General features: G+C 40.0%; 1 long non-coding RNA gene across 2 annotated transcripts in view; it reads left to right on the top strand.

The window, feature by feature from the left end:
- Nucleotides 1-27,004, top strand: part of LOC137771987 (uncharacterized) — a 52,617-nt gene extending 25,613 nt beyond the window's left edge. Inside the window, exons 3-4 of one of the 2 annotated variants that reach the window (XR_011075447.1) lie at nt 10,312-10,386; nt 25,611-27,004. This is a non-coding gene — a long non-coding RNA (uncharacterized lncRNA). Of the gene's footprint in view, nt 1-10,311; nt 10,387-25,598 lie in introns of both variants that reach the window. The other variant, XR_011075448.1, reaches the window with a different exon arrangement.
- The last annotated feature ends 663 nt before the right edge of the window (nt 27,005-27,667 follow it).

Below are 27,667 nucleotides of genomic sequence, written 5' to 3'. Positions count from 1 at the left end.
CCAGAGAAAACCATAACTGAAAAGACATGCACCCCAATGTTCACTGCAGCGCTATTTACAATAGCCAAGACATGGAAGCAGCCTAAATGTCCATTGACAGATGAATAGATAAAGAAGATGCAGTATATATATATACACTGGAATATTACTCAGCCATAAAAAGAATGAAATAATGCCATTTGCAGCAACATGGATGGGCCTAGTGATTATCATACTAAGTGAAGTAAGTCAGACATAGAAAGACAAATATCACATGATATTGCTTATATGTGGAATCTAAAATAAAAATGATACAAATAAACTTGTATACAAAACAGAAATAGACCCACAGGCATAGAAAATAAACTTATGGTTACCGAAGGGGAAGGGGGGTATAAATTAGGAGTTTGCCATTACCATATACACAGTAATATATATATATATAATAGATAAACAACAAGGACCTACTGTATAGCACAGGGAACTATACTCAATATTTTGTAATAATCTATAAGGGAAAAGAATCTGAAAAAGAATATATGTCTGTTAGATTTACTTTCTTGCCTTTCCAAGCAGATTATAAAGCCCTTTATGACGGAGACTATTCTGTGTATCTTTGAAAGCTGAGAACCTATCGGAGAGCTGACATCTGGTTAGCAATCAATACATTTGGTTGAATAAGTGGAAAAGATCAAATGACACTTAATGGGTGGTTCGAGAGGGCTATGAAAACACATTTTATCTTCAATATAGTTTAAAAAAATTTATTGTAAAATATAACATGAAATTTACTATTTTAACCATTTTTAAGTATAAAATTCAGTGACATTAAGTACATTTAAATTGTTGTGCAACCATTACCACTAACCCTTTCCAGAACTCCTTCATTATTCCAAACAGAAACTCTGTACACATTAAACAATAATGCCTCATTCTACCTTCCCCACAGCCCTTGGTCACCTCTAATCTACTTTGTTTCTGTGAATTTGCCTATTCTTGGTAACTCATGTAAGTGGAATTATATGGTATCTGTCCTTTTGTATCTGTATTATTTCACTTAGCATTGTGTTTTCAAGGTTCATCTATGTTGTAGCATGTACCAGAATTTCATTCATTTTCAAGGCTCAAAAATATTCCATTGTATGTATCTGCTACATTTTGTTATCCATTCATCTGTTGATGGACACTTGGATTGTCTCCACCTTTCTGCTATTGTGAATAATGTTGCTATGAACATTGGTGTACAAGTATCTGTTTGAATCCTTGGTTTCACTTCTTTTGGATATGTACCTAGAAGTGGAATTGCTGGATCATATGGTAGTTCTGTTTACCTTTTTGAGGAACCATCATACCGTTTTCCACAGTGGCTGCACCATTTTACATTTCCACCAGCAATAAACAAGGGTTCCAATTTTTCCACATCCTCACAAACACTTGTAATTTTCTTTCTGTTTTTTTTTTTCTTTTCTTGTTGGGTATTATCCATTCTTTTGAATATTAAGTACAGTTGACCCTTGAAAATTCGCAGTGAAAATCTGCTTATACCTTTATGCTTGGTCCTCCAAATCTGCTGTTTCACATCTAAGGATTCAAACAACCTTGATTGTGCAGTACTGTAGCATGTATTTATTGATAAATATACACAATTCAAGACCTGTGCAATTCAAACCCATGCTGTTCAAGGATCAACTGTTGTATCTCCTTGTGGTTTTGATTTGCATTTCTCAAATGGCTAGTGATGTTAAACATCTTTCCATGTGCTTGTTGGCCAATCGTATATCTTCTTCAGATAGATGTCTTTTCAAGTATTTCACCTATTTTTAAATCCTTTTTCTGTGTGTGAATGATTCAATTGCAGGAATTCTTTATATATTCTGGGTATATGATATATGATTGACAAATATTTTCTCCCTTTTTGTGAGCTACCGTTTCACTTGCTCAGTAGTGTCCTTTGATTCACAAAAGTTTTAGATTTTAATGAAGTCCAGTGTATCTACTTTTTCTTTTGTGACCAACAAAAACAGGTGCCATAGCTAAGAAGTCATTGCCAAATACAATTCACGAAGTTTTTGTATGTTTTCTTCTAACAGTTTTATAGTTTCAGCTCTTATATTTAGGTTTTTGACCCATTTTGAGTTAATTTTTACATATGATGTGAAATAAGGATCCAACTTCATTCTTTTCCACGTGGATATCCATTTTTCCCAGCACCATTTGTTGAAAAGATCGTCCTTCCCCCATTGAATAGTCTTGGCACCCTGTTTTAAATCATTTGACCATGTGAAGGTTTTTTTCTGGGGTGTCTGTTCTATTGCATTGGTCTACATGTGAAACCTCCAACTTTGTTTTTCTTTTCAAGATTGTTTTGACTATTTGGGGTCCATTGAGATTCTATATGTATTTTAGAATGAATTTTCTATTTATGCAAAAAAAGTCATTGTAATTTTAATAGGAACATCATTGAATCTATAGATTGCTTTTGGTAGTGTTGATGTCTTAACAATATTGAGTTTTCTGATCCATGAACATTGGATGTCTTTCTATTTATTTCTGTTTTTAATTTCTTTCAGCAACATTTTATTGTTGCAAGTGCAAAGTTCTTTAGACTCTTTGGTTAAGTTTATTCCTAAGTATTTTATTCTTTTTGATACTATTGTATATGAAATTTAAAAAATTTTCTTTTCAGATTAATTGTTGCTATTATATAGAAATACAGTATTTTTGAGTGTTGATTTTGTATCCTGCAAGTTTTCTGAATTTTTAACCAGTTCTAAGTTTTTTTGTGATGTGTGGACTCTGTAGGTTTTCTACATATAATATCATGTTGTCTTCAAACACAGATAACTTTACTTTTCTTTTTCCAATTTGGATACCTTTTTCTTCCCTCGCTTCTTTCCTCCCTTCCTTCCTTCCTTCCTTCCCTTTTCTTTTATTCCTTCCCTTCTTCTTTTTTTCCTTCCTCCCCTCCTTTATTTCTTTCTTTCTCTCTCTCTCTCTCTTTCTTCCTTCCTTCCTTCCTTCCTTCTTTCCCTCCCTACCTCCCTCCTTCCTTGCTCCCTCCCTCCCTCCCTTCCTTCCTTCCTTCCTTCACCTAGTTGCTCTGGCTAGAACTTCCAACACTATTTTGAATAGAAGTAGCAAAAGTGAGCATCCTTGTGTTGTTCCTGATCTTAGAGGAAAAGCTTTCAGTCTTTCAGCATTGAGTATGATGTTAGCTGTGGAGATATCTATCTATCTATCTATCTATCTATCTATCTATATATATAGGCTTTATCATGTTGAGTAAATTTCTTTCTATTCCTACTTCATTGATTGTATTTGTCATGAAAGGGTGTTGAATTTTGTCAAATGCCTTTTTTTTTTTTTGCATTAGTTGTGTTTTTTCCCCTTCATTCTATTAATTCAATTGATATCGTGTTCTACATTGGTTGATTTTCATGTGATGAACTATTCTTGCATTCTGGGAATAAAACTCACTAGGTCATGGTATATAACCGTTTTAAAATGCTGCTGAATTTGGTTTGCTAGTTTGTTGGGGATTTTTTTTTAATTTATTTTTTTATATTTATTTTTGGCTGTGTTGGGTCTTCGTTTCTGTGTGAGGGCTTTCTCTAGTTGCGGCAAGCGGGGGCCACTCTTCATCGCGGTGCGCAGGCCTCTCACTATGGCGGCCTCTCTTGTTGCGGAGCACAGGCTCCAGACGCGCAGGCTCAGTAGTTGTGGCTCACGGGCCCAGTTGCTCCGTGGCATGTGGGATCTTCCCAGACCAGGGCTCGAACCCGTGTCCCCTGCATTGGCAGGCAGATTCTCAACCACTGCGCCACCAGGGAAGCCCTGTTGAGGATTTTTGCATAAATATTCTTAAGGGATGTGCGTCTGTAGTTTTCTTTAGTATCTTTTTTTGGCTTTGATATCAGGGTAATGATAGCCTCATAGAATGAGTTAGGAAGTATTCCCTCCTCTTCAATTTTTGTGAAGAATTTAAGAAGGACTTGTGTTAATTTTTCTTAAGTGTTTGGTAGAATTCACCAGTGAGCCATCTGATCTTGGGCTTTTCTTTATTGAGAGATTTTTTTTAAAAATAAATTTATTTATTTATTCATTTTTATTTTTGGCTGCATTGGGTCTTCATTGGGTCTTCATTGGGTCTTCGTTGCTGTGCGCGGGCTTTCTCTAGTTGCAGTGAGCGGGGGCTACTCTTCGTTGTGGTGCATAGGCTTCTCACTGCAGTGGCTTCTCTTGTTGTGGAGCACGGGCTCTAGGCGCATGGGCTTCAGTAGTTGTGGCATATGGGCTCAGTAGTTGTGGCTCATGGGCCTTAGAGCACAGGCTCAGTAGTTGTGGCACATGGAATTAGTTGCTCCGCGGCATGTGGGATCTTCCCAGGTCAGGGCTCGAACCCGTGTCCCCTGAATTGGCAGGTGGATTCTTAACCACTGTGCCACCAGGGAAGCCCTCTTTGTTGAGAGATTTTGATTACTGATTCAATCTTCTTACTAATTATAGATCTATTCAGATTTTCTCTTTCTTCATGAGTCAGTTTTGGTAGGTTGTATATTTCTAGGAATTTGTCCACTTTATCTAGATTATCCAGTGTGTTGGCATACAATTATTCATAGTATTCTCTTATAATCCTTTTTATCTCTGTAAAGTCAATAGTAATGTCCTTTCCCCCCAACCTTATTTAGTAATTTGAGTTTTCTCTTTTTTTTCTTATCCAATCTAGCTAAAGAGTTGTCAATTTTACTGATTTTTTTCAAAGCATCAACTTTTAGTTTTGTTGATTTGATTTTCTCTATTTTTTTTATTCTCTATTTTTCTCCACTCTAATCTTTATTATTTCCTTCTGTCTGTTAGTGTTGAGCTTCCCTGTTTGTCTTTTCTAGTTCTCTTAAGGTATAAGTTAGGTTATTGATTTGAGATCTTTCTCCTTTTTTTAATGTAAATTTTTACGGCTGCAAATTTCCCTTTTAATACTACTTTTTCTGCATCCCACAAATTTTGATATGTTGTGTTTTCATTTTCATTTTTATCAAGGTATTTTCTAATTTCTAATTTCTCTTCTTTAACCCTTTGGATATTTAAGAGTATGTTGTTTAATTTCCACATATTTTTGAATTTTCTAATTTCCCTTCTATTTTGATTTCCAGTTTCATTCTATTTTGACAGGAAGATACTCTGCATGACTTCAGTCTTTTTAAATTTATTAAGAATTGTTTTGTCATCTAACATATGGTCTATCTTGGAGAATGTTCCATGTGCACTTGAGAAAAGTGTGTATTCTGTTGTTGCTAGAGTTTTCTGCATATATATGTATATATATATTTAGTTTATGGTGTTGTTTAAGCCCTCTATTCCTTATTAATCTTATGTCTGGTTGTTCTATTCATTACTGAAGGTAGGGTTTGTAGTGTCCCACTATTTTTGAAGGACTATTTCTCCTTTCAATTCTGTCAAGGTTTTCTGCATATAGTCTTTGGCCCTGCTGTTTGGTGCATCTATGCTTGTAATTATTATATCTTCCTGATGAACTGACCCTTTTATAGATACATAATATCTTATATAGTCCTTATTTGTCTCTTGTAACAGTCTTTGACTTAATGTCTATTTTGTCTAACAAGTATAGCCACCCTAGCACTCTTTGGATTATTGTTTACATGGGATATCTTCTTCCACCTTTTCACTTTCAGCCCATTTGTGTTTTTGGATATAAAGTGAATCTGTTTTAGACATTATATAGTTGGATCATGTTTTTAAATCAATTCTGCCAGTCTTTGCCTTTTGATTGAAGAGTTTAATCCATTTACATCTAAAGCAGTTACTGATAATGAAGGACTTATTTCCATCATTTTGCTATTTGGTTTTTGTATGTCTGTTAGTTTTTTTGTTCCTCATTTACTCCATCATTGCTTTCTTCTGTGTTATGTTCATTTTTTTGGTAGTCACACATTTTGATTCCCTTCTCATTTCCTTTTGTGTATATTCTCTAGCTATATTTTTGTGGCTATAATCATGATCACATTTAACATCCTAAATTTATAACAACCTAATTTGAATTGACACCAGCTTAATTTCAACTGCATACAAAAACTCTACTTCTATATAGGTCTGTCTTCCCCTCCCACTTTATGTTATTGATGTCACAAATTACATCTTTATCTATTATGTGCCTATAATAGTTTCCTGATGCTACTCTAAAAAATTATCACAAATTGGGTCACTTAAATAAGAGAAATTTATTGTCTCACAGGTATGGAGGCTAGAAGTCCGAGATCAACATGTCAGCAAGTTGCTATCTTTTGAGGCTGTGAAAGAGAATCTGTTCCATGCCTCTTACTTAGCTTCAGGTGGTCTCCTGACAATGTTTGTTGCTCCTTGGCTTGTAGAAACATCACCCTGATCTCTGCCTTCATCTTCATATAGCATTCTCCCCATATGCCTCTCTCAAATTTCCCCTTTTTATAAGGACACCAGTCATATTGGATTAGGGGTCCACCCATTCCAGTATGACCTCATCTTAACTAATTATATCTGCAATGACCTTATGTCCAAATAAGATCACATTCTGAGGTACTGAGGATTAGGACTTCAACTATTAATTGGTGGTGGGGGGGGGACATAATACCACCCATAACAGTGCCCAATAACATAGCTCTATAATTATTCTTTATGCATTTTTTCTTTTAAACCCTTTATCAGAGACCTTTATTTCTTCATACAGCTTCAATTTACTGAATAACATCCTTTCATTTTAACCTGAAAGACTCCCTTACCATTTCTGGTAGGGCAAGCCTAGTAGTAACCAGTTTCCTCAGCTTTTGTTTATCTAGGAATGTCTTAATTTTTCCTTTATTTTTGAAGGAAAGTTTTGCCAGCTATAGAATTCTTGGTTGACAGGTTTATCTTTCAGTACTTTAAAGATTTTATCCCATGTCTTTCTGGCCTCCAGGGTTTGTTGTGAAAAATTGGCTGATATTGTTATTGAGAATCCCTAGTACATGATAATGATTCACTTTTCTCTTGCTGCTTTTAAGACTCTCTCTTTATCTTTGGACAGTTTGCTTATATGTCTTGGTTGGGTCTTTTTGAGTTTATCGTATTTGGAGTCCATCAGGCTTCTTACAGTTGTAGGTTTATTTATTTCATCAAAGTTGAGATGTTTTGCCATTATTTCTTCAAATAATCTCCACCCCCCTCTTGTCTCTTCTGGGACTCTCATAATGTGTATGTTGGTATACTTCATGATCCCTTAGTTCACTTTTCTTCATTGTTTTTGTTTCTGCACCTCAGACTCTATGATTTTGATTGTCTTATTTTCAAGCTTGCTGATTCTTTCTTCTCTTTGCTCAAATCTGTTGAATCCCTCCAGTGAAATTTTCATTTCAATTACTGTAATTTACAGCTCCACAATTTCTGTTTGGTTCCTTTTTATAATTTCTGTTGATATTCTCATTTTATCTATACATCATTTTCCCTGGTTTCCTTTAGTTCCTTATCCATGTTTTCCTTTAGGTCTTTGAGCATATTTAAGTTTCATCTAGTAATTCTGATGTCTGGGCTTCCTCAGGAATGGTTTCTGTGAATTGATTTTGTTCCTTTGAATGTTTGCCCGTTTCTGTCTATGCCTTGCAATCTTCTTTTGCTGAAAATTGGATATTTAACTATTATAATATGGTAACTCTGGGGACTCCCTGGTGGTCCAGTGGTTAAGACTCCATGCTTCCACTGCAAGGGTGCAGGTTCAATCCTTGGATGGGGAACTAATATCCCATATGCCAGGGGCATGGCCAAATATATGATGACTCTGGAAATCACATTCTTCCCCTTTCCCAGGGTTTGCTGGTTTTGTTGTTGTTATTGTTGTTGAAGGCTATAATAGTCTGTTTGTTTTGAGTGATTTCCTAACTATTTTTGCAGAGGCTATTGCTGGTCAGATGTGATGATCACTGAAGTCTGTTCCTTTAGCTCATATTCAGCTCAAAATCAGATGTTTTGATAGAAATTTTCTTGAGTGCCAGGAACTCTTCCAGTGTTTGCAGATTGGCTCTGTACTAGGGCATTCCTCCAATACTTAGCTAGGCTAGTTCTGAGGCTAGCAATCAGTCTGAGGTAAAATCTTAAGGTCTTCTCAGCAATTTTCTGAGCATGCATCTTGCCTGGGTGTGCATATGGCTTCCTAAATCACCCCCATATTTTTGGCTGCTTTCAAATGTCCTAGATTCCCAGTCTTACCCCAGATTTTCCTCTGCACCTTAGAAGGTCTATTGTATGTTTCCACCTATAATTTCTTGCTCCAGGAGTCTGTGGGTCTATAGTCATTTGCAAGTTTTATGAGTAGTGTCCACCACTTTTACCACCTGATTTCTGAGTTAGACATAACAGAGACAGGCTCTTGTGTCAGTCCTTCAGGTATCCACCAGACAGTTTAAATGTACACAATAATTTGCAAATAATTTCTGCTCTGCTTCTTCTAGTTTGAGGAATGATACTGGAAACCAGGTTGCTACCACTTCAAGACCAAAACCACTGCCATGCTGGGGAAGGGTGGAGTAAGGGTAACTAAAAATGCCACAGAACTTTCCTACCATTTTGAAGATGGCTTTTTCTTTTCTTTTCTTTTTTAAAATTTATTTTATTTTTGGCTGCGTTGGGTCTTTGTTGCTGCGCGCAGGCTTTCTCTAGTTGCGGCGAGCAGGGGCTACTGTTTGTTGCGGTGCACGGGCTTCTCACTGCGGTGGCTTCTCTTGTTGCAGAGCACGGGCTCTAGGCCCGTGGGCTTCAGTAGTTGTAGCTCGCAGGCTCTAGAGCGCAGGCTCAGTAGTTGCGGCGCACGGGCTTAGTTGCTTCGCGGCATGTGGGATCTTCCCAGACCAGGGCTTGAACCCGTGTCCCCTGCATTGGCAGGCGGATTCTTAACCACTGTGCCACCAGGGAAGCCCCAAGATGGCTTTTTCTTGATTGGGTATTTGTTTGGTGGCTATAAAACTTTGAGTGTTTTCCAGAGCTCCAGTAAGATTAGTTCAGACAGTTTCTGCCTTTGAAAAAAACATTTCTGTTGGGGAATGAAAACTCGGGGCTTCCTAGGCTGCCATTTTGCTGAAGTCTTTTCTTTAACCTAGTTTTGCCTTCACTTGGACTTTCACCAAAGAGCATCAGAGCACTTGGCATGTAACCTAAGTGAAGGTGTGTGTAGTTACTAAAAAATGGTGGAGCAAAGACACTCTGAGCCACTGTAAGGAGGCTTGGAATAGGAACTTGCTTGGAGAGTTGAAATTTTATAGATGAGGAATCCACTAGGTTATTGGATGACAGTTGAGAACAGATAAGCTTATGAAATGAACTTCTGTCCAGGTAGTAAATTGCTCAGGGAGTTGGCACTTGCTGACAGTGTGGGACAGCTGCAGTTACGTGCTACAAATGGTTGGGTCTGATTTCTGGATGCATATTAATTCCAGCTCTTGAAGGGTCTTGAGCAATGCCAAAAATGACCAAGTAGAAGAAAATGTGAAGATAATGATATGGCTGGTTCTGGTGCTGAATTAGATCCTCCCCTCAGAGCTCAGAGAATCTAATTCAATTCATTCCTAATGGTAGCTGTCATATCAGCTTGTCCTAACCCTGACTGTGGTTCACAGCTGTATCTCAGAAGTGACTTGGGAGGAAAACCTTTAGTAATGTCTTCACCTCTCCATTTCTTCACTCTTTCTCCTATCATTAGTATCCCCTGCCTCTCCTCTCCTTTTTCTTCTCTGCCTACTTATCCTCCTTTGCCTCCTACTACCTCAGTGAAAATATGTTCCAATCTGCTAAATGAATTCACATTAAAGTGCACATAGCCAGTAAGACTCGAGTGTAAACCTGTCCAGGGGCTGTTTGCATTTTAACAGAAGTCTGTATTTCAAGCTAAAAGAAAACATTTCTAATTGTGAAGCTCTAAGTATTAGCTGTTCCATAGGAAAGAGAATTTTTAGAGGACCTGGTTCTAACTCAGAATGTTCTTAAGGTATATTCTACTCTAGATAGTATAAAGAAATTCCCAATTATAAAGGGACTTTAGAGAATCAAATCTCTCCTCGCAATATGAAAAGATGCTCTGAGGCTGATTTGAATGTGACATCATTGGATAATGAGCTTTTACACCTTTCCAGCCAAAGATACCAAGGATAAAGCCAAAACCTTGATCGTATTGAGAAGTCAGGTCAGGGAGATTTTCACCTTGCCACAGGAAAAGAAAGGCTGATGAGGAGGAATAGAACAGATCTAATTTAGAATCTTACCTGTTTTAGAAGATAGTAAGCAGCCTCCATACATTAATACGGCCTTTCTTCCCAGTCATCACCGGGAAATCTTTGGGATACAATATACGAAGTGAGGAGCTGCCAGTGCTGGAAGGACGGGTCCTAGAAGGTAAGAGCAAAGAGTGGGAAGCACATTAACACTGATTGAATTTAACCTCTACCAGCCTCTGTTTCTTCCTCTGTAATGTGGGAACAGTAATACCAATTGAAGAGGGTTAGAACTCTTTTGACTGCAAATTATAAGAAGCCATATTGAACACATTAACATAAGTTAAAAATAAAAAAAGGAATTTGTAGGCTTTTATTCCTGGTTGTCCAAGGACATTGGCTTTTGGGCAAGGCTGGATCCAAAGACCCAAATGATGCCTTTAAAACTTTTTGGCTCTCCATTTCTTAGCTCTGCTTGGTTTTGTTTGGCTTTTTCTCAGATAGTTTTAATTTATGTGTCAGTTAAGAAGATCTAAAGAACTTATCTCCCAGCTTAACAATTCCAACAGAAAATCTTTTTTAAATATCATTCCCAGGGAAGATTATATTGCCTTGCTCAGGTCAGATGTCCAAACCCTAGCCTATTACCGTGTGTTGGGATTTTTGGATTGGCCAGCTTAGATCGCATATATAACACAGTATTTGGCCAGTGTACCATAATTGACTGTCTCTCCAGGATCACATTGCATGAAGGGGGAGTTCCCTAAAGGATTCAAGAGACAGAGGATGGGAAAGTATGCTGGGCATGAAAATATGGTGGCTATTATAATCTACCAAACCTACCACTATAGGTTAAAGAATCAAATGAGCAGACACAGGGAAGCTGTTTATAAACTATAATCATAATTAAAACGTCATTCAAATAATGATAAATACCATGTTCATTAAAATCAAGAAAGCTGCATCATATAACGATGGCTTTACAAATCAGTGGGAAAAGATGGACTATTCAACACCTGTTGTGAGATAACTGGATGGAAAAACTGCAAGTAGGAGCCGCACCTCCCACCATACACTAGCATATACTCTAAATGGATTAAAGATTTAAACGTAAAAGTGAAACCATGAAAGTGTCAGAAGAAAACGTGGTAAAACTCTTTTATAATCTTGGAATGGGGAAGGCCTTCCTAACTGTTACTTAATATTCTGAACTCATAAATAATATGACTGATAAATAAAACTACATCAAAATGAAACCTTTGCATGATGAAAAACATCATTTGAAAAAAAAAGTCAAAAGGCAGAAAACAAATAGAATAAAAGGCAGTGGGGTGTTGGAGATGGCCTGCACTGGCTCACAGGAGCTGATTATTAAATTTTAGAAATTTTGCAAGCTGCTTGTCAACCACAGCCATTATTTAAAATTAAGTTATATAAACTTATAATTAAATAAAGAATGATACAAAGGTAATATATGCTCAAAGACTCATCACTCTAATTGTTTAACTACATTTTGCTATCATCCATGCTCTTGGAGTGATTTACATCTGTTGTGTCTGTATCATGGAGATATTACATAATGGCCTGGTGTTGCACGTTTCTCCCCAACTCCACATTTAGTGATGTCATGTTGGTAGCTTGAAATTGGCTGTGGTGGGAATATTTACATCATGGAACTTGGCAAATGCTATAAACCAGGATTTATTTTCCCCAGAGACCATTACTAAACACTGACCAACACACCACTGGAAAAAAATTTTGAAACTCACATTACAGAGAAAGGGCTAATCTCCCTATATGTAATGTGCTTCTCATAAGCCAAGTATACAAAGACGATTAACCTAACAGAAACATAAGAAAGGTATGAAGTATCCATCCATTCATAGAAATAAAGAGGTGATCTGTGTCACAAGAGAAATGCAAATAAAAACCATACTGAGGTATTATTTTTTACTTACTAGATTAGCAAAACTCTTAAGTTTGATTAAACTCTGTTGGCAAGGTGGTGGGGAGACAGACTTTTTTTTTTACATTGCTGGTGAGGACTTAAATTTACATAACCCCTTTGGAAGGCAATTTGGCAATATGTATATAAAATTACCAAGACATAAACTATTTGACCTAGCAATCCTATCTCTGGGAATTTATACTATTATATAGTATAGAGTGCTTTTGTTTTTTAATAGCAAAAGATTGGAAACAACACAAGTGTCCATCCACATGGGCTGGTTTAATAAACTGTGGAACATTTAAACAGTAGAATTGACTGGAACTGTAAAAAAAAAAAAAAAAAAATTGAAGACACCAAATTGAACTTGAAGAATCTCCAAATTATATCTTTCCCTTCCATTTTATTGAGAAACAACTGACATAACATTGTATTAGTTTAAGATGTACAACATAATGATTTGATGTACGTGTGTATTGCAAAATGATCACCACAATAGATTTAGTTAACATCTATCACCTCACATAGTTACAATTATTTTTTCTTGTGATGGGAACTTTTAAGATCTACTTTCTTAGCAACTTTCCAATGTACAATACAGTATTGTTAACTATAGTCACCATGCTGTATGTTCTATCTCTAGAACTTACTTATCTTAGAACTAGAAGTTTGTACCTTTGGACTGCCTTCACCCCAGTTTCTCCACCCCGCCCCCAGCCTCTAGCAACCACCAACCTCTTCTCTGCTTCTATGAGTATGATTTTTTTTTTTTTAGATTTCCCATATAAAGGAGATCATGCAGTATTTGTCTTTCCTGTCTGACTCATTTCACTTAGCACGATGCCCTCAAGGTCCATCCATGTTATCACAAATGGCAGAATTTCCTTCTTTTTTATGGTAGAATAATATTCTATTGTATAAATATACCACATTACCCATTCATCAACTTATATTATTGAATGAAAAAAAGCAAGGTTAATATCAGAGTAGATAGTATGTTATCTTTTGCATAATAAAATAAAAATATAGTTGTATTTGATTTGCATAAACAAAGTCTGGAAGGAAAGTAATAAAAATGGTTACAGGACGTGGTTGCTGGGTGGGAACCAGTCAGGCAGAGAATATGGTAAGAACAAGGCCTTGTGTTGCCTTTTTATACTAAAATGAATGTTGAACTATGTCAACATACTACCCTTTTACAAAGTTAAATGACAGGAAACAAATAAAAACTTTATTGAAGAGCACTTGACATTCAATAAGAAGTTACTGAGTGCCTATCATGTGGCAGGCACTGTTCTAGGAGCTGCACCCAGAAGGTAGCACCATTTCATGTAAGTTGTGATGTGAAGCTGAAGAGTTCATTATTGTCCTCAGCCACATAAACCACTCTTCAGATGCCACGTCTTCCATTATGTCCGTCCAACGGTTTTCTCTTCTCCCTTTAGTCTCATATCCATGACCTCAACAGGGTCAAACTATCCCCAGGCCGTTCAGGTCTAGCAACAATTTAATGTTTGTGTTCTTCTCCGTGTAGATTCTCTGTTTTCACATCTTGGTCATCTTTCTTTTCTTTTTTTTTTAAACTTATTTTATTGAAGTATAGTTGATTTACAATGCTGTGGTAGTTTCTGCTGTACAGCAAATTGATGCAGTTATACATATATATATTCTTTTTCATGTTCTTTTCCATTATGGTTTGTTACAGGATATTGAATATAGTTCCCTGTGCTATACAGTAGGACCTTGTTGTTTATTCATCCTATATATAGGACATCTTTCTTCTTGACTATGTTGTTTAAGGTACTCAGTGGAATATGACATGTTAAAAGTTCAGGTCTTTAATTTTGTGGACAGTGAACAAAACAGACAAAAATCCCAGTGAATGTACATTCTAGCGGTGATCAGGGAAGGGCTTTCTGAGGAGGTGGTGCTGAGCACAGACATGAGAGATACGAGGGAGTGTGCCTTGTCAGTATCTGGGGTTACGCTTGTCCGTTCATAATAATTACCATTATCGCTGCCCTCAAGGAGATTGCAAAACATTACATGTGCACATGCACAGGCCCACACACACACACACACACACACACACACACACATGCTCATATTTACCATTATTTATGAGCACAGTAACGCTGCCAAACCACCTAATGGCCGTGTCCTGTCAATGGCATAATATCTGGTAGCGACGATGGGTTTGGATGGAGCGAACCTCTTTTTGTCTCTTGCTCTGGCCCCAGTAAGCAAGGACACAGTTCACATTTGCTAAGCCTCTGGCTTAGATTGAGGGGTAAACCTCTGATCGTGGGGGCTTAATTCTCTTTCCAAATGAAGCTAAATGTTCCACAAAATTAAAGCCTTGACCTTTTAATATCATATCCTACCAACCAGAGTAAATAACACCCTCAAAAAGAAAGACATCCGAGATATGAAAACACATCAGAGAACATACAGAGAAAAACAAAACATTAAATTATTACTAGACCTTAAGGGCCATGGGGGATATTTTTACCATGCTGAGGTCATAGGTATGAGCCTGGATTGGATGAGAGACAACTGTTGGGTGGAATTTGAAGAGTGGTTCATGCGTGTTTGAAGATACAAATTCTTTAGCTTTACATAACAACTTAACATAAGCTGGTGCCTGTTTCCTGGGTGCCTGCGGTACTTGTGCTCTCCTTTACCCCAGCTCCTACTGCATTTTTTCCCTTTTTCATAATCGTTTACTAGGTGGTGAGACCCTTAGAGGGGAGTACTGTGCATATTTCCTTCACATCCCCAGCACCTAGCACAGCCAGCACTGACATTTAGAAGCTTCTAATAGGTGTTTGTTGAAAGACTGATAAGAGACATGCCCTGTGAAGCAAGACAGTGGGTAACATTGTAGATATGGCTTTGGCCTGGGGGATTTGGAGTCCAAAGTCCTGCTTTGTTTTCCAGTTAGGTGGGCTGATATACTGCTGGGTGTTTTGGTAACTGTTAAGATGTCCTGCTCCCATTTAGCTTGTGCTCTGCATGCACAAGCAAGGCAGCTGGCTCAGCGCAGCCATCTGTGACAGTTCTCAGGTCCCTGCCAGCCGGGTAGGCTCTCCCATCAATCTGTCCCAGAGTCTCCCACACCCTGTGATCCGACAGTAATTCAATCCTCTTCCACAGATTTCTCTGATCTCCCGCCCTGCCTTCTCCTCACCTCTTTCCCTTGCTCTCTGAGCTGCAGACTTCGGCAGCCATGTGGACTAAAGCAAAAGTGAGTTCATCCACAGAGCATGAGCCTGGGCAGCCAAGTCCCCCAGGTTTGAATAAAATGACCCAATCTATTTGGCATTCCCTGGGCAGTCACAGAGGGACATGTCCATTCTGGGATGTCCCTCAGCAGGGCAGATGCTGCCTCAGCCAGACTGGCCAAGAGTCCTTGAGTGGGGTTCCTGGTGGGAGGCACAGGAGATCAAAGCCCACCTCCCTCCACCCCCATTCTACTAACACTGATTTTGCCTTAATAATGAGTTCCCAATAGGAATTTCGGTTTCCAATTCCATTTGGATTCTTTCCAAATAGAAGTCCTTCACCTGGTCTATAGCTGCAAATTTACAAGACTCCAAATTGTGGCTTTCATAAACAACAGACTATTTTATTTCTAAGGGGTAAAGAATTGGCCCTGACTAATGAGTTATATTCCGATGTACAATGCCCTCTGATTGTGTATTATATATTAGCACTCTGGACTTGAAAGAGACAATTGTGTAATGTTTGCCCATTAATTGAGAATAATCATCTCAGCTGCACAGTATTGCATACCAACCAAGCGTGTCACTCTCGTATCCAACAGCTTTTAATTGTTGTGTTGCCCTTTAACAGCAACCTTTCTCAGAGTTTGGAGAACAAAAACAGAGACCTATCTAAATATCAGCTCCTTCTCACCCTGAGAGGAAAGAATCTATTTAGATGGAAAGGATTTGAGTTGTCTAATCCCCAGGGAGTGATCATGCCTTAGCAATTTCCATTATCCATCAAGTCTAAATGCTAAGGCCATGGGATTGCTTCTTCCTAATAAAGTTAGGAAATGTATCAGACAAGAAAGGGGCTTACATGATTATACAGTAAGTTGAAGACTAAAATAGAAGTGCCTTAAAACTCATTGTCAGAACCCTTTTGAATGCAAGTAACAGAAAATTTAACTCAAACTGTCTTAAGTAAAAAAAAGTGGTTGGCTCACATAACTGAAAATTCCCAGGATGGAATTGCTTCAGCACGTCTCGATTCCAGGGCTCAAAGTTCCTTTGAGCTCTGGTCCCATGTTCCCCATATCTCAGCCTTTCTCTCCTCTGTTGCTGCGTTCTCAGGTGGGCCCTCTCTTCCTCTGGCAAGAGGGCAGCTGGCAGCTCAGCTCCAGGCTCACAGCTCTAGTGAAAAGTCCCAAGGTGGAATTTCATTGGACCAACTTGGGTCATACTCCTTATTCAGAACCAGTCATGGCGGCCAGGGGGAAAGGAGTATGCTGATTGGCCAGGCCTTGATCACACTCAGCCCTGGAGGTGAAGGGCAGGGTCAGATCCATCAACCTGAACGGCACTGGAAGGTGGTGGTGACTCTCTAAGAAAAACAGTTGCTGCCTCCAGGAAAGTGGGACTGAGTGCTGAACGGGCAAGAACTGAGGCGCTGTCCCTTCATCTCAGCCTCACGGAGGAATGTTTTGCAGGTTGGAAATTTAAGCCTCACATCTTCCACCAGAAGCCTGTCCATAAAAAAGATGACCATTTACCAAGTGCTGGACATTGTACAGAGTGTTTTACATGAATCCTCTCATTTGATCCTTATGGCTACCCTACCAGGGAGGTACGACTAACCCCCTTTTCTTAATAAGGGCATGGAGGCACAGGGAGATTAAATGGCACACTCTAAGCCCACAACTACTAAAGGGTGAGTGATTATGGAGCTCTGGCCTAACTCCAAAGCCCATGCTTATTCTCCTTTTGTGTGTTTCCCAAACTTGCCCATTTACAAGACTTCTGGAGTGGTTATTAAAATGAAAATACAGGTTCCAGGCACCCACCCCCGTCCCACTCTGAGATTCTGATTTGGTAAGTCTGGGCTAAAGTCTGGGAGCCTCTTTTGTTAGCAAGTGCGCTCAGGGACTCTTGTGATCAGACTCACAGGTAAAACCTGCACGTGGCTGCTGCCACCGCCAGCCCCTCTTCCTGCCTCTCCCTTTCCCCGCAGAGGCTCTGCGCGGACTGCTTTAGCTGCTGGTCATGTTCAGTCCACTCTCTAGTGCGGTGGTCTCCAAAGATGGGGTGCATAAGAGGTTCCACTGGTGTATGGGAGGCAATATTTTTCCTTTTTCTTCAATTTCTATTTAATTTTTATCTAAAAAGAAAAAAAAATCCAGCTTTACTAAAACCTGATATCCAAATTGGCACTGGCATTCTCCCTCCATCATGAGCCCTGGGCTATCCATGCTACCTGAGGGGGCCTAAGAGGAGGGTGAGGGTTCCACAATGCAGAGGGAGAATGGCCCCCCACCTTTGTTTGCTTCCCAGCGATTGAGACCTTATTGTACCTAAGTGGAATTATAGGTTATATTACCCAGTCTCCTGTACCCCAAAGTCACCCCAAAGTCAGGCCCAGATGGTTTTGGAGACAAGTTTTACAAAGTCATCAACAAACATACAATCCTTATATTATACCTGTTTCAGATGATAGAAAAGGGGGACAGCTCCCCATATCTTTTTATGAAGTTAGTATAACTTCGATACCAAAGCTGACAAGGACAAGACAAGATAATTATCTATTAACCACACTTAAGAATGTAGATGCAAGATTCCTAAGTAAAATGTTAGCAAATTTAATTCAGCAACGTAATAAAGATAATAAGTACTTCAAATGAGTAGGATCCATGGAATACAGTTGTGCAGTATCACTAGTTGCCTCCTGCTCTTGTCCTTGTAAGCTGAATTGTGGACCAATTCTTTCTTGCCACTGAATAAACGAAAACTCATTCACTTTTTTGGCCACTCCAACTAAAAAGTCCTTTGATCATGAGAAATGGTCTCAGTTTATGAATTAAGATATATAGTCCCAGGTAACAGTCAAAACTTCCAGCATCACAAAGTTGAAGCTTATCTTCATCCCCAGCCTGAGTCTGCAACAGGTGGAAAGCTTGCAATGGGAATAGACAGCACGGTATGTGTGCCATCTGTTTCCTCGACTAGATTTTCTCCTCCTCCCCTTGCACTCATTAGGTGGTCTCTGGCTCCTCTAGAATTGAAGCAGGGAAAGAGAGGGGAGCAAAAGGAAAGGTCCTACTGGCCCAGCCCTGTTACGAGCTGGTTATCAGACCATGCTGGACTGGGCGGAGGTTTAAAGCTGACTTCTTCTATCATGGAGGTCTTCTGTGGGCGTTCTTGGACACCTTCTGTTTCTGGGAATCTCTCATCTCCAATTTCATTCATATGGGAGAGTGCATCTTTTCCACCGGGTTACTTAGCTTACCATCAGCTCTAGTTCTTTATAGAAGCTGGCCCTCTTACATGGGTCTAAGATGATCCCACAAAGACAAGTCTTTCCTATGGCCCACACCTGGCTCAGGGGAAATACCTCCACACTTCACTCAGATAAATTCTGGGGATGTGGGATCCCCCTAACGCCTGCCTTTGCTCTGCCGTCAGAGCAGCTACCAGCCAGATTTCTCAGATGTTAGACACAGTCTACACTGTCCTTCAGGCTCCGGGAGACTCTGTGGAGGAGCAAGGGGCCAAGAACTGAGATTCCATTTCAAAAAAGAAGAGGTGGAAGTGAGAGAGTGGTGTGGACATATACACACTACCAAATGTAAAATAGATAGCTAGTGGGAATCAGCCACATAGCACAGGGAGATCAGCTCGGTGCTTTGTAACCACCTAGAGAGGTGGGTTAGGGAGGGTGGGAGGGAGACACAAGAGGGAGGAGATATGGGGATATATGTATACGTATAGCTGATTCACTTTGTTATACAGCAGAAACTAACACACCATTGTAAAGCAATTATACTCCATAAAGATGTTAAAAAAAAAAAAAAGAAGAGGTGGGACTTGTTCTATGAGATATGAAGGCTTATTTTAAAATAAAAGTCTTAGAAATTTGGACATAGTGGGATGGTGCAAGAATTGGAGAATGAATCAATGGAACAGGATAGGAAGCCCAGAAACACACTCACACATATGTGGACACAATATGTAATAAATGTAGAATTATGAATAAATGGGAAAACAAAGACTGTTCAATAAATGGTGCTTGGAAAATTGATTATGTGTGTGGAAAAACACAAAGTTGGATCCCTCTCTTACATCACAGGTGGGTTAAAACCCTACAAGTAAAAAAAAAAAAATACTTTAAACTTTTATAAGAAAATACAGGTCTTTATGACCTTGTGTATAGAAAGATTTCTTAGGCTTTACACCAAAACCTTGAACTGTAAAAGAAAAACTAAGGACAAAATTTTATTACATCATATTAACAAAAAACTTTCTGCAAAAACAAAAGATACCAAAAACAAAGTAAAAAGACGAATTGCAGACATTTGGGAAAAGATATTTAAAATGCAAAATCTGACAAAGAAAATAGTATCCAGAATATAGAAAGAACCCCGGCAAGCCAATAACGATGATGATGATGATGATGGTGATGGCTGGACACTGTCCTAAGCACTCGAGATATATTAACTCATTTAATCCTTACTATGCCCCTATGAGACAGGTGTTTACCACCCCCACTTTACAGATGAAGAAACGAGCACAGAAAGGGCTGAATAGTGTGCCTAACATCACTGATAGTTAAGTGATGGAGCTGAGCTTGAGCCTAGGAGTCTGGCTTCAGTTCCCATGGTCTTAACCACTATGCTCTCACACGCAATAGAAACAACCACGCAAGGAGCCAACACACCTCACTAGCAGTCACAGAAGTGAAAATTAAGATGCCAAGGAGAAATCACTTCACAAATTAAAAAGTCTGATAATACCAAGTTTGAGTGAGATTGTAGGAAGAAAGTGGGAACTTTTGTACACTGCTGGTGGAAGTATCAATTTGCACAAACATTTCGGAGAGCAATTAGCAGTATCTAGTAAATCTGAAAGTGCTCATACCCGAAGACTGAGCAGTTTCACATCTAGAAATATACTCTAGAGAAATTCTCATGCTATGCACAGTGAGGTGTGATGGAGAATATTCATTGCAGTATTGTTTGTAATAGCAAAATTTGAAAACCAAAGAATTCATCAACAGGAAAAAAACTGTGTTATATTTATACCAGGAAATAACACGCAGCAGTTAATATGAACCGGCAATATATCTATCAATATGGGTAAATATAAAAAATTTAGTATTGTGTGGAAAACACTGGTTGAAATAAGATACACACAGTGTAATACCATCTTATAAGATTTAAATATGTGCAAGACAATGCCATTCAGTATGTATGTATACCAAATATGTAGTAAAAGAATAAAAACTTGAACAAGAAGGATAAATAACACATTCATGGTAGTATTTACCTCCAATGGAAAAAAAAAGGGCAATGAGATCCAAGAGATGTCCGCACAGAAACTCTCAATTATGTTTGCAATGCTTAATTAAAAAAAAATCCTGACATGGGTCTCTAAATACCATTTCCCATAGTGAAATGGCGGGTTCCAGGTCTGGGACAAGAAATCTACATGATGAGCCGTGGACCACTTGTTTCGCAAGGAAACTCTCCCAGACTATTAGAGGTCATGTCAAAACAACACAGGAACCGCTTTAAAGGGGCCCTTATTGGCCAAAATAGGGCAATTTCTGCATCAAGAAGAATAATAACTTCAATGGATTAAAACCCGTCAAATACATAAAAACCATGAGTTCATAATGAAACCAAAAAAATCACAAACAACCTAATAGGCTTGCCATTGGAAGTTGCTAGGGTAATATTTTTTTATTCTGAAAATGAATAAATAATGAGAAAGTATTTTATCTTTCCTATGCCATATATTATGGGGTAACTAAATCTTTGATACAAGTAGGTCCTATAATAGGAGAATTCCAACCAATAATGCAGAAGGAATGATAGAATTTTTAAAAACGCACCATTTTCCACCTCTAAAGAGATAATTGATCTAGGCAACTTCCATTAATGAGGCTAAAACTATTAGCTGAAATGTCAGTGGGGAGCATTATGATGGAAGGGTCAGGCTGACACCACCTACACCCTGTGATCAATCTTAGCCTCCCTAAAAGTGGGACAACACAAACATTATATGTGGTGATGCAACAGGAAGTATCTCTTAGAATGTTTCTTGCCTAAAAAACTGATCCTGATTTTAATCAAGTCATTAGAACTGCTGTTAATTTATAGGAAATATGGGGGATGGAAGAACTACTTAAATGACAAGGATACAATTGGCTAAATCCAAAAGGTGGGACATTCTGTAGGAAAAATGACCCAGTTTTTCCAACTAATAATGCATTATGCTCCAACAAAAATGGCATTAGAGGAAAAGGGAGGGTCAGTTATTATCGGACAAAACAGACTCAGAAGAGATAACCAAATGCATTGTGAGGCCCTTGTTTGGATCCTGATGGAAACAAATCCACAATAAAAAAGACTGGGAAAATCAAGGAAATATGCATAGGGATTGGTAGGAGAGGACTTTAAGGAATTATTGTTATTTCTGATAAGTGTGATGAAGGCACAGTGATTATGTTTTAAAATGTCCTCAACGTTAAGATAAGGACACTTTAGAAGAGTGTACTGGGACGCCCCCGGCCATCCAGTGGTCAAGTCCCCGCTTCCAATGCAGGGGACTCGGCCAAAAAAGAAGAGCGTAACATGGTGAGACGCCTTTCGAATGGTCTTTTACCCCAGCCCTTCAAGGAAGCTTAGTGAACTGCAGAAACCAGTCAGGTACTTCCGTCAAAGTCTGTGTGATGTGGGAGCCCAAGAAGAGAGTGGAATGAAACCGGAGAGGAGCAGTTGGGCCCTCTGGGGAGGGGAGTGCTGGAGCCAAGCACTAGAATGCCACACCAGGGTTTGTAAGGTCAGCACGGCCCACAGCCCAGACCGGGGCTCCAGTGGCGTCGCCGCAGCCAGAGGAAGGGCACGGCGTCCGGGGACTGAGCTGCCGGGAGGAAGCAGCCCATGAGGAAGGTTCTTGTTACCGCTGAGAACTGAGCCTGAAGTGACCATCACGGTTGCCACTCCAGGCTGATGTGGCTTGAGGACATTTGGCTGACGCTCAGAGCGTAGATCTGGCATCTTCCATACAAGCACAACAGTCCCAGTCCAGGAAAACCCATCTTACGGCTGGGGACATAGACGCACGGAACCATTTAGCTTTTTATCTCTTAGAAGGGCCAGGTGAGAACTGCCTTCTGATTCCAGGCTGCAGCACTCACCCCCAACTGCCTGTAAATCTTTCTGATTTTCCGCACCCCTTTGTCTAACATGCAGAAAGACTGTCAAAAGAGGTGCAGGCCTCAGCCCAAAGGGTGTTAATAACTACTATCTGCTTTCTGAGCTTTTATCGGGAACTGCTGTTCACAAATCATACCGTGAGAACGTTTGCCAGAGATTTCTCAGGAGCAGGCTTAACTCTTCCTGCTGTAGCAGAATTAGCCTGTTTAGTGATCTTCTCACTTCTTGGAGCCTGGGGCCTCTACCAAGCCAGGTGCACCCTGTCCCTGGTAGCTGGTGCTCTGCTCTTGTGATTTGATGCCTGCTTCCCGGTGGTGCCCAGGGGGTTGGAATGCTTCTGGGGCAGTTTGCCAGCAGCAAGAAGAATAAGCTTGCCCTGAGAGTTTCCATTCGTGGGCTCTGAACCAAGTCCAGGGAACCATCTACCAAGGAGGTCCTGTTGGCGTTGTGGCCAGGAGAGACAGGAACACTTGCAGACAGCTGTTTTCCTGGCCCTGCCTGCTGATGGAGGCGTCTGTGATTGGCTGATTTCTCACATTCTGCACAAATTAGGCCGCTTCTTCTGATAAAATTCCCTCCTCACCGTATCCATAGACTCTAATCTGGGAATTACTTTTTTTTTTTTTTTTTCTTTTTGGCTGAGCTGCTTGGCTTGCGGGATCTCCATTCCTCGACCAGGGATTGAACTCAGGTCACGGCAGTAAAAGTGCTGAGTCCTAACCATTGGACTGCCAGGGAATTCTTTGGGAATTACTTTTGATCTTGAAAGACTTTTGCTTTTTGGATGTATTTAGACCCTGTCTGCCTTGTTTATATAGAGTAGGACATCTTCCTATTATAAGTGCTCATCTGTACCCTCTATGAAGGCATGGGACTAAAAAAAGGGGTTAATGAGAAGGGAATAAAAAGAACTAGGGTATCTTTTCCGGTCTTGAAGATAATCCCATGATATACATGCCAGAGATTAAAAAATAGAGGCTAATATTGAGCAGAATGGCCTAGAATAAAGAGCCTTGCGTTGGGCAATATGATTTCCATAAGCATTTGGTCTACATTGGCCTCGGTTACTTTGTCTGTAAAATGAGGCTAATAATAATTAACCTAGGTAAAGGTAAGAGGTTCAACCTGATAAGTATCTGGAGTGACTTTCCTTTTCCTTAAGTCTGGGAAATACTGACAGTCCATCCCATTCATTCAGTTATTTATATTGCTTTATATGCTCATTCATTCATACATTCCTTCACTCAGCAAGTATTCATGGAGGACATATTATATGAAATTAACAATGCATGGTACTATGGGAGATAAGATAAAAGTTTGTGTCCCCAGGAATTTCCATTTTAATTGGAGAGCAAAGATGTACATGGAAAACTGGAATACAGAGTGTGCTGAATACAGTAAGAAAGGTGCCAAGTGCTACGGGAGTTCAGAAAAAGAGAAATTGCTTCCAGGAGGAAATTTCAGGGAAGACTCAATGAAGGATGATGTGGTTAGACTGAATCTTGAAGAATAAATAAAATTTGAATAGGCAGATATTGGGGGGAAATAGGCCAGAGGCCCCGCAAAGGCTTGAGCAAAGATCTGGGGGTGGAAATGTGTGGGACATGTTTGGGAAACTATAAATTACCTAGAAAAAAATCTGGAAACTGTCGAAGATATTTGAGTGGAAGACCGATTAGAAGACAACTGCCGCAGTTCAAGGGACAGTTAGTGAGCATTTAGCTCAAGGGGCAGGGGAGAGAAGGGGATGTGAGGACTGGCTGGGGAAAGGATGACTATGGGGATGGAAAGGAAGGGATGGAGGTGAGGGAGTCTGGAGGGAAGAATCCTCACATCTGCTTCTTTTCCTCAAGGTTGGTGGTCACCTCCCCAAACCTGACTGTCCCTCTACTTTTTTTTTTTTTTTATAATTTTATTTATTATTTTTGGCTGCATTGGGTCTTTGTTGCTGCCTGTGGGCTTTCTCTAGTTGTGGCGAGTGGGGGCTGCTGTTCGTTGCGACGTGCGGGCTTCTCATTGCAGTGGCTTCTCTTGTTGAGGAGCACGGGCTCTCGGCACGTGGGCTCAGTAGTTGTGGCTTGTGGGCTCTAGAGCGCAGGCTCAGTAGTTGTGGTGCACGGGCTTAGTTGCTCCGCGGCATGTGGGATCTTCCCGGACCAGGGCTCGAACCTGTGTCTCCTGCACTGGCAGGAGGATTCTTAACCACTGCGCCACCAGGGAAGTCCCCTCTACTTTTTTATTAGAATAGTACTGGTTTTAATACCCAATTATCCGTTCAGAGCAAGTCAGAGTTTGGACAAACAGCGATACTATTTGGCTGTGATCTTCATCTTGGAGGTGATTTGTGCTTTGCTTAAGTGTCACTTTGCTCTAAAAGTCAGTGAAGGAGTCAGCAACAGGTATTGAGGCCTCACGTCTCCTTCTCCGCCCCCTTGACTTCAGACGCGCACTAACTGCCCCTTGAACTATGGCTGTTGTCTCCTAATTGGTTTCCCACTCACAAATCTTCAACAGTTTCCATTTTTTTTAGATGATTTATAGTTTCCCAACTATACAAAATATATTTGTATATATTTTCAGTAAGAGTTTATTGAATATCTCTGATGTTTAAGGTGATGTGGGGAGAGGGTGATTATATCTCACCCACAGGAGTTTACAAACTAGTGGGGGAAAAGCTGTGTATGTAAATAATCAGACAGAACGAGGTACGTGAAAAGTGCCATGAGATGAGCACCAGTTCAAAAAAGGCAGCATTCAGTCCTGGTAACCTGGGAAAGCATTAAGTAGGGGGTAGCCAATAAAATAAAATATGGGTCTGTCTATAAATGCTCAAGGGTGGGGAATCCGAGAGGAGTGGGAGGCTGGTGGTTGGAACTGAAAGTCCACGAAAGCAGCGGGTTTCGTTAGGGTACGCTGCCGACCTGTGGTAACTCTGGGAGCCTTCAAACTCCGTGTAGCCATTTCCCACACAACCAACCATGCTGACTTCTGCAATCTGCTCTCCTTTGGGTTGAAATTGGCTTAGTCTCTGTTGTAGGGTATGCCTAAGGCATGGTGGAATGAAGTCAGCGCAAACTACGTGGGCTCCCAGTGCAAGGATTTTGACAAGACTGGAGTTGGACAATGAAGCTGATGCAGATGGGACAGGTGGTGCCCCCAGGGCCCTTCATGTTGCTTTCAGAATCCGTGTGGTTTGTTCAAAATCCCACCTACTGCTTTTGCCAAGACCAGCTTTCCACACTCTGAGAATGGATTTCTCTTTGTGGTCTGTTAGGCCACTGTGTGGTTTCCCCTACTGGATTCTTTTTTGTGGTTGCAGGTCAAACCCTTTCTTGCCTGCTGCTTCCAGGAATGTGTGGTGTGTGTCCCAGCGTGCTATACCAGAGGGTTTTATTTCACCTCCCTTGAATGGAATGGCAGTCATCCAGCAGGCCTGGGTGCACATATAAATAGACGGACACGTAAGCCTGCATTTCATATCCAGAACATAAACCAGCCACCACTGCGCGCTACACCGTCATGTTTTGATGAAAGACTGCTGACAGTGCCACAGACCATGCCATGGGGCCCAGCAAACCACCTAATCCCAACTGCTTTATCCCAGGCATCGATGGGGCAGATTTCACTGCCAGGAACAATTTCTTTCCAGCCACCAGCAGCTCTCAGTTTCTTTGGCTTTTCCTGCTTCAGCTGCCCATTACTGGTGACCCTCAGTCAGAGAGGCCAGGGTGAACACGGAAGACTAAAATGTACAGCTAATCCCCCCATTTTTTTTTTTCCAGGCAGAAAATTTAGACCCACTTGCCTGTGAAGCCCATTGACTCTGGAGCTCATGTCAAAAGGGCCCATTGAAAGCTTAGCATTTCCATATCTCCTGCCTAAATTTCTCCAGCGTACAACAGGGGAGTGTCCCGTCCTAGACTCTATAGGATTAAGTATGAATTCCTGCCATTCAGATTCTTTACAATATGGTCCCAAACTACCTTTCCCATTCTATAACGACTATGTCCTTACTTTAGCCTCTGTTTGAATCTTGGTCCACTTTCCGTTTTCCAAGGCCACTTATATCACTATGCCATTGTTGTAGTGGCCCCCTCCCCTGGAATAGTCGGCCTTCTCGCTGCCTGTTGAAAGCATTTCTATCCTCTAAGGCTGAGTTTCATTCCGGGACCTCCATGACCACTCCCACTCATGTCTTTCTCTCCATAGCATGCATTGTTTCTACTCTTTACTCAATGAGTCATTGCATTACTTATGATAGATTCTTTGTAGTCTTATAAACTGATTAGAACTGACATTTTGCACATTGGAATTCTAGATTCTAGTCTCCTCTAGAGTGGAATCCCCACGAGGTCAGGGTTCATGCATTATCTTCCTTGTAACTCCTATGGTGTTAAGTGCTGTATCTACAAGAGGAGCCAGGAAGTGCTTGTTGATTGAATGAATAAAAATCACTCTTGAAAAATCAGAGCTTTGTCAGTGTCTGTGAGTGAATCCAGGGACCTTTCAAGGACATTCTCTGGCTAAGCAGTGAAAAATTGGAATATGAGGTAATAATTAAAGTTATTCTCAGGTCCAGAAGGGAGCTGAGAGACTATCCCTCCACTGAAGTGCCCTGGAGCCTCTAGAATGTCAGCTTAACTCAGCTTCCAGGCTGGGTTGCTTCCACAGTTTTGGGTTTCTTGGCATTCTAGTCTATGAATTCAGAAGACCTGATTTTTACAATTGTCATCCCTCAATAACCTTCATATATTTATTCAGTAAATACTTGATTCGAATTAAGGTGGGAACAGTGGTTCTAACCTTTTTCCAGATATTGTGGAGAATGGGTCTGGGATGTTTGAGTAAGATGTAAGTGCTTTTTATTTTATTTTTTTAATTTTTTGATGTAAGTGCTTTTTATACAACATTTGAGTTTTGAACCATGCCTTTGGAATTCCATAAGTACCTGAAGTGTATAGTCAGTGATTGCAACACTTTTTCTTTAAACAGTGGATATGACTTTTGTGAACCTCTAAATATAATTTTTAGATAAATCTGATTAATAAAATGGAGACTCAAATATGGTAATATTTTAGCACAAAATAAGGAGTT

This window comes from Eschrichtius robustus, chromosome 11 (genome assembly GCF_028021215.1).
Source record: "Eschrichtius robustus isolate mEscRob2 chromosome 11, mEscRob2.pri, whole genome shotgun sequence".
Lineage (NCBI taxonomy): Eukaryota > Metazoa > Chordata > Mammalia > Artiodactyla > Eschrichtiidae > Eschrichtius > Eschrichtius robustus.
Note: the sequence above shows the minus strand (reverse complement) of the source record. Positions and strands in the feature narration are given on the sequence as shown.